Raw genomic sequence first — 8,941 nt, 5'->3', positions numbered from 1 at the left:
TGTGGTGCTTTGTTGCAGCATACTGAGTAAACTAATGTGTGGGGGTCAAGTAATTTAAAAAGAATTTTGGCCTAGGTCTATCTCACATATCCAGCCTATGGTTATTTCTCAGTTCTTGTAGTCACAGTTGAAATAGATACACTTGGCGACTGGCAGGATCTTCATATTAACCCATAGCGTTAAAACTATCATGGTAACAGCAGAAGAAACTCTCCGGAGCTTTTCTTTCCCACCAAAATTATTAGCCAAAAGCAATAATGCACCCCTGAGGGAACAAACGGTAGATATTACCGCCATCATCAAAGACAGAAATTCAGGAGTGGTGGTCTCTTATTCATATTGAAGTTATTTGCCCTGTACAGGATTTGGGTTGTAGCTGTTGTTTCAAATATAATCTCTTTATGAAGCAAGTCAATATCTGACCCTGGCACCTGCAACTATTGACCTGGAATATGCCTTTTTCTCTAGCTCAAGGAGCAGAAAACATGAAAAGCAGATCAGTTTTACCTGTCAGGGTTTACAGTACATCTTGCTTTCCTACATCTGGGTTATATCTCTCCTCTTCAGCTCAGTTGAAATCTAATCTTCAGGCACTTTAATCATCTCACATTTCCCAGAACATTACATGTGATGCATCATGGTGTTGGTCATAATAAGCAAAAAGTAGCAGGTATGTAAATGCCTTGGTAAAGTAACGTGTGTTTTAGGGGATAGGCAATAATCCCTGTAGAAATTAAGGTCACTTCTACCTCCGTGAAGTCTTTAGGAATCCAGAGCAGTAGTCTAGAGTATGGCAGGTAATCGAAAGCGAAAGATGAGCTGTTGCACTGTATCCTCCCCATCACTGAGAAAAATTTCAAGCATCTGATGGATTGCTTTTGATTTCAGAGGTAACATACCACATTTGGTTATGCTGCACTGACCTGTTTACTGAATAACCTATAAGGGTACCAGTTTTGATGAGCCCAAAAAAAGGATGGTGTTCAGTGGGTACAGGCTGAAATGTAAGCAGTTTGGGTTTTATGACCTAGCAGATCGAGTGGTGTGCAAAGTCCCTTGGCAAATGAGGGTACAGAACACTGTGGCAAACTTCCATAACAGAATCACAGCACAGGGCCTTATGATTATGGAGCGATGCCATGCTATTTTTGGCAATGGCTATTCTCTTTTAGAGAAGCTGATGTTGGCTTACTACTGAGCCCTACTCCATGCTCTGGGGTGCGGGGGGCAGGACCAGCTGGGCACTTACTGGCAGTCATAGTACATCATATCCCTTCCATAGAGAAAGCAGGGATTTGTCCTCACTGAAAAAGACACTCAAGATATAGATTGTTTCCGTGCATGCCAAGCCTAAAATATTTACAAAGAATAATTTTTAAAGGAAAAAAATGCCAAGTATTATAAAACCAAGACATTTTCCCCACCCCCTATTATTTTAAATTTGATTGTATGTTCACGCTGAGAAGCCTGCGTAGGAATTCTAACTGTTTATGTATCTTATGACCTTGGGCAAATTATTTAACCTCAGTTTCTTCATTTAGGACTGAGGATTAGATGAATATAACAGTGCCTAACCTGCAATCAGTATTATATGTATTAGCTAGTATAATTTTTGTTATCATAATCATTGTCATTATTATTATCCATGAACTTGCTGAATGCCTTATTCATCATGTGGTATTCCACACAACACTGCCTCTCATCAACTGAGGCAGTGGGCTCAGACCCATAGATTCATTCCGAAGCAGCTGGCCTTACAGAATAGTAAATGGTTTATTAAAGACTCACTTGTGGCACTAGCTAGAAGATAACATCTCATGTCGTTAAAGTTCTGTCCTATAGGATGAGGTATATGTTCTGAAACAGTGACCAATATATATAACCCACTCACAAAATTTTTGCTTCTTGTCCCTGTGACTTTGGTCTTTGTTGGTTTAGAATTCTCAATATCCAGAGGAGAAATATTTCCACCAGGGCATACAATAATGAGCCCATTGACTGGAAGTTTTCTAACCAATCTGGGCTCCTCATCCACTGAACTAACAGCCTAAAAGGGGGCAATTGTGTTAGGTGGAGTGATCGATGCCAATTATTGAGGAAAAAGTCTGCTATTGCTCAGTGCGGGCAGGAAGAGTGATGCCTGGAACCTAAGGGGCTCTCTAGGCTACTTCTAGTGCTATCATCTTTAGGAGTAAAAGTTCTGAAAGACTAGACCACTAAGGGCTCAATTTCTTTAGGAATAAAGATTTGGGTCACCACACCAGATAAAGAACAGCACTCCAATGTCCAGTCACTAGCTTCATGCAGTTGAAAAGCAGTGATAGCAGCAGCAGATCCTTAGATTGTAGTGTATATTTTTTAACCGTCCTATTTTTTATTGAGATGTAACTCATATAACATAAAAATCAACATTTTAAACTGTACAACTCAGTAGATTTTAAACATCCACAAAGTTGTGCAATTGTCACCATTATCTAATTCCACAACATTTCTGTCACCTTCAAAGACACCAGTTGGCAATCAGCCCCAATTCCATCCTCACCCTGGCAACCACTAATGTGATTTTTGTCTCTATGAATTTGTCTATTCTGGACATTTTATATGAGTGGGATCATGCAATATGTACCCTTTTGTGTCTGACTTCTTCCACTTAACATAAAATTTTCAAGTTTCATACATATATAGCATGTAACAATATTTCATTGATTTAATGGCTAAATAATATTCCATTGTATATTGTATGGATGTTGTATGGATATACCACATTTCATTTATCTGTTCATTAATTGATGGACATTTAGGTTGTTTCCATTTTTTGGCTATTGTGTGTAATGCTGCTATGAATATTGGTATACAAATATCTGTTGAAGTCCCTGCTTTCAATTCTTTTGGGTAAATACCCAAAAGTAAAATTGCTGGATCATATGGAAATTCTGTTTAATTTTTTGAAGAACCACCATCCTGTTTCCACAGAGACTATACTATTTAACCCAGCAGCAACACACAAAGGTTCCACTTTTTCCACATCCTTGCCAACACTTGTTATTGTCTATCTTTTTCATTATAGTCATCCTAGTGGGCACGAAGTGGTATCTCATTGTGGTTTTGATTTGCATTTCCCTAATAACTAATGTTGTTTAGCATCTTTTCATGTACTTCTTGGCTCCTTGTACATCTTCTTTGAAGAAATATCTATTCAAATCCTTTGCTCATTTTTAAATTGGTTTATTTGTCTTTTTTATTGTTGAGTTATAAGACTATATATTCTGGTTACAAGTCCCTTAACAGATATATGATTTGAAAATACTTTTTCTTATTTTGTGGGTTGTCTCTTCACTTGATGTGTTCTTCAGTGCAAGAATTCTACTAGTAGCCTCCTGACTCATGATTGTGTCAAAATTAGCAACTATTCTGGGGTCTTGTTCTAAGAGTCATTCTTGGAAGTTCATTCTAGAGCCCACTCCTCCAGCCCTTCCAACTATTTTGACTTCTTATATTATTCCTTTTCTACTTAAAATAGAGTGGTTTCTGTTTCCCATAACTGATCCCTGGCTGAGAAATAGCACAACCTGAAACTTTCAAGCCCAGATACATGTCATTTTGCTAAGAGCTGATGCGCAGTCAAACTGTAATAGTAATACATTCTTGGAAAACCAGATTTAGAATCACCCTTGAAGATCAGCTGGGCCAACCCCTTCATTTGTGAAATGAAGGAAGGAAATTGAGACACAACAAGGAAACTGGGAACAAAAAAAAAATCATGAAGCTGAGTGCCTGCAACTCCCCCTCGGCCTCATCGCACAACCAGTGGACCGGAACTGATCTTACTTCATGAAATCATTGTGATCTAGGTCATGTAAATCCAATGGGGTCAGCCCTGCCAACCTTACTGAAGCTGATTGGACAAAGGTCTTGGGCCTAAGCCAAATGCTGCAGTGAACAACCTAGATGTGATGGAGGCTAACTGCCTGTGTGAAACTGGTACCGGAGACATAAGAGCCAGGAGCATGCCCAGAGCACCTCACCAGGTCACTGTTCCTGTCCTAGGACCTAGCTGGGGATGCCGAGATGGCTTCCCCTGATGACCTCATTTCCTCTTTGTTCTTACCATACCCTCATTACTGGAAGTCATCGGAACGTGGCTCTTCCTTGCACATTTGAAGAACCTTATAGTTTACCCAAATATGGCCACTGATTTCCTGGAGATCACAGCCATATCAAAAAAGAAGCAGGCCACATGCTTCCACTCTGACATGGCTGTCTCACATGCAAATCTAAGAGAGAGAGCTTTATGCATGACAATGAGAGAACACTGCTGGCATTGTATGGTTGAATTCTGAGCCCTGAGTTGTCATCACAAGGATCCAGCAAGGACAGGATAACTGGCCCTCCTCTTGACCTGCATGAGAAGCTGCCTAACTTGACTTTTGTGGTTTACCTTTGTGAATGGCTTGGAATATAGTTTGAGAATTGGGTACTGCTTTGCTGTTCCTTAGACACTTGCCTTTGAGGAAGGTCATCCATTGCTCGCTATATATGGACAGCTGCTCTGTTCAGGCTCTGTGCTGGGGCACAGAAACTGACACCCAGAGACATACATACCCATGCCATAGAGATGGGAATCACCAATGAAAAAAAATATGGCACTTGCAACCATAGATGTGAATGAAAGGGGAACCGGCTTTCTCCTCTCATAAACTTCAAACCAACGGGTACAGGGAAAGGAGCAACCAGAAAAGTGAGACAGAGAACCAGGAATGAACGAAATAATGGAAGCCAAGTGAGATGAGAATTTCAGGAAGGAAAGCATGGTTAGCTGACATGTGACAGGTCAAGCTGGCTCTGGGCTGTAATTGTCTTGTGGGAAGTAATTGGTAACTTTAGGGAGAGCAATTTCAGAGGACGGCAACAATAGAAACCAGATTTCGTTTAGTTGAGGTGTGAGTGAAAGGGGAGGAGGTAGAGATGGTAGACTACTCTCCTCTAGGAAGGGGAGGAGATTTGTTTTTTTAGTAAAAGAGACTTAAGCCTGTTTGGAGGCTCAGGAGAAAATAGAGTAGAGAGGGGGAGAGAGAGAATATAAGAGAGAGGCATTTGATGGTGCATTGTCTCTAGGAAGATAAAGGGATGGGCTCAAGGGCACAGCAAAGGGGATGGCTATGGACACAAGAAGGGGCCCTTCCCCTCTCAGCTTAGAGAGAGGTGGAGATGACCATGTGATTTAGCATCCTGCTCGAAAGGGGATAATCTTCACCATGAGAAGATATAAATTGCCTGCCACAGAACAGATGGTTGGTAAATATCAATCCTTTCCTCTCCTTCCTGGCTGTGCAGTTTCAGTCCTCTGAGGCCACATGTGATGTCACTCTAGAATGTCACAAGGCCAAAGAACAGAGGTAGAGCTGGAGAAATTAAAGCTATTCTAGAATTGCAGAGGAGTAGAGGCTGCTTTCTCCTGAGGTTCCTAAGCTAGGAAGATGTAAGCATGGATCTTCCACTACATGGACAGAGACTGCCTGATATTGAAACCAAGACACAGGAAGGCAGAGCTGAGAGGTGGAGAGAAGGCAAGAGACAGAGACACTGAACACATCGGGTGACGTAGATTTATTACGAGGAGCTAACAGTGCCTGATGCACCTAAACAGATTCTTTCCCCACTATCCAAGGCCCATTTCCATTAGGATTCTGTCACCTGTAACTGAAGAAGTTCTGACTAATACAGGATGTTGCTAGTAATGTCCCTAACAAGTAGAATTGGCTGAATCAGGGGCGGGTACAGAAGGGTGAGGATTTCCCCCATCCCAGCCTGGGAAGTCAGCATTCCCTGCAATGCAGCTACACAGCCAGGGTCTCCTGAAGCCCAAACAGTATACCTAGCATAAGTGGGACCTTGGGGTCTTTGGCAGAAATATGTCAGAAGGCTGTGTGTCTTTGCTATTTTCCCAAGCCTTCAGAGTCAGATATATTTTGCAGAGAGAATAACAAATAATTAAAGCTAACATTTCTGAGACACTCATCACGTGCCAAGTTCTAAGTGCTTTACACATATTAACAGATTTATTCTTCACAATAACAAAGAAGTTATTTCTAGTTTACATTTGAGAAACTGAGGCACAGAATAATTTGCCCAAGGTGACAAAACTAGACAAGGGTAGAGCTATGACTTGAATAAAGCAGCCTGACCCCTGGATTTGTGCGCCTACAGCCTTGCTGAGAGAGAGTTCCTGTAGCCCACAATCCAAGCTTATTTGGTGTCTGATGGTCAAGTGCATGGCAGTATTAAAAAAGTACATCTCTTTACATCAAAGCTAAAGTGAGTAAGAACAAAGGCAGGGAAGTAGCAAACAGCCCTTCCCCAAGCCCTTCCTCCTTGTCCCCACTAAGAGGATGGTAACCCTATGTAAACAGGGTTTACAGTGGGATGCAGCCTAGTGGTCAGGGCTCTGTGCCTAGGGTTCACAAATGTTCCAAGGCAGAGGGGAAGAACTGGAGGTCCTGTAGCTAAGAAAGACTTCTCTTTCCCCGGCACACCAAGATCAAGGTTTAGATTCAAAGACTATAATGCACAATTCTTCTTAGTGCATGGAGTTATCCAAATGTGAACAATCAGAAAACTTACACATCTGTGAAAGGAGTGGTTTTGCCAGAAAAAAACCCCAGTTCTGGCACATGGAGGCCAATTGATCAACCCCTAAGGCAACGACTGTCTTGGTTCCAAATAATACCAACAGGACACTCTCAAAATCGTAAGATGTGACCACGAAGTTGCAATGGGTAAGGGAGACCCCTCAACATGGCAGAGTAGCCAGACTGCCCTCACTCAACCAAACCAGGCACTGACTCCTTGCTGTTCTTGACTCTCAGGATGCAATGCACACTTCGGACCATTGGGTGTCACTTCCCCTCCTCTCCTTTCCAAATGTGGTTGCTTATTTATAATTATCTTGTTTTCCCTTCACCATGCACCAAAATACTAGGGGCTGATTAATTTTATTATTGATCTATAGCAGTGTTTTCCAAACTTTAGGCTCTGAAAAACTGAAGACCTGAAAGAGCTATTGTGTATGTGGGTTACATTATTGATACTTGCCATATTAGAAATTAAAATTAAGAATTTAAAAAAATATTTATTTAAAAATAATAAACCCATTAATGCTAACATAAATAATACCTTTTTCAATAAAACATAACTACGTATTCTAAATTAAAGAAGTGGAAAAAATGACATTGTTCGAGATTTTTGCAAATCTCTTCAATGTCTAGCTTAATAAAAGGCAGCTGGATTCCCGTCTGCTTCTTTATTCAATCTGTCGAGATGTTGTTTTGGTTGAAGTGTATGAAGAAAATTCAGCCTCACACAAATATATAATTGGAAAAAGGAAGAGTATTTTAAAAGCCTTTTCAGATAATTATGGATATTCCTCTTTGATACTATACCAAAACTTGACAAATGATAGCTTTGTAAAATTTAGTTTCAATATGAAACCTTAAACCATATCAATCAACTTTTCATTAAACTAAAATACATTGGTCTAGCTTGTACTTTGAATGCGTCTTTTATCCATTCATGATTTTGTATTGGTTGCTCAGAAAATATTGGTTCACTGAGTTACACAGATCTTCCAAATGTTGACACATTTCATTACACAATATAAATAATCTTGTTCCTTAATGTCATCATTGTTCTTATCAGAAAGTCTTTAATTATTGGGAAGCTACTAAGCTCACAATGATGGATAGAAATTTTCCAAAAGTCTATTTTCACTCAAAAGCTCAGATTTTATCATTGGCAGCAAATATTTTCAATTTTTTCCTTTGAATTGACAGGCTCACTTCCTTCATTTTAGAGAAAATGTCTTCAAAAAAATCCACATTTGCATAACCATAGTATGTCTTTCAATCAGTGGAAATGGTGTTCATGAAAAAAAGCAGCTAGTTCAGCTTGCAACTCAAACAATGGCACAGGTGCTTTTCCTTAAGACAACCATGGTACTTAGGCATGCATCAGAATTATTCCCATTCTGTCAAAATATTTAAAAGAAATATACTCAAGGGTAGAGGTTTAATAAAGTTAATTTTACTGTTTCATCAAGACAGTCTTAAGTAAAACTGACATATTTGTTTCTCTTACAATGCACGCATGACAGTGACAATACAATAACTACAAGTACGACCTTGAGCCACTGCCTTGCTTTGTGCTACCCTCCCTTGCTTTTCCACCATCAAAAGGCAGAATAATAATTTAGTATTATTATGAAAATAGTTTTGACCTCACAGACCCTCTGAAAAGGTCTTGAGGATGCTCAGGGGTTCACAGACCACACTTTGAGAACCACTGATTTGAGGTTTTATTCATCAGTTAACAAAGTTGCATCAAGCACCTACCATGTGACTGATCGAGGTGCTGGCACTGTTTCTAAGGGCTAGGTGAGTACTGAGTGGTGAGCTATATGTGAGATACTTAAAGCCTCTGCTCTCACAGGGCCAACATTCTTACGGAGTGAGAAATTAACAAATAAACGAACAAGATTATTTCATCTAGGGAAAATTACCATGAAGAAAATAAAACTCTGTACACCTTAAACCTTATACGGTGATGTATGTCAATTCTCAATAGAACTGGTGGGGAGAAAAAAGAAAATCAAAATATTTAACAGAGAGTGGCTTGGAGGTAATTTACTGTCATGGTTCAAGATGGTATCCTCTAGCCCCCTGTACCTATTTAAATTTAAATTTTAATTACTTAATTCAGTTTCTCAGTCACACTAGCCACATTTCTAATGCTCAATAACCACATGTGGCTAGGGGCTGCCATCCTTGGTCAGTGCAGATATGGAATATTTCTATGATTACAGAGAGTTCTTTTAGACAGCACTGATTTAGACTGTGTGATAGAGAAAAACTCACTGAAGATTTGAAGAAAGAGTATTGAAGGAAGG

This window comes from Pteropus medius, unplaced genomic scaffold (genome assembly GCF_902729225.1).
Source record: "Pteropus medius unplaced genomic scaffold, Ma_sr-lr_union100, whole genome shotgun sequence".
NCBI classification, from domain to species: domain Eukaryota; kingdom Metazoa; phylum Chordata; class Mammalia; order Chiroptera; family Pteropodidae; genus Pteropus; species Pteropus medius.
Note: the sequence above shows the minus strand (reverse complement) of the source record.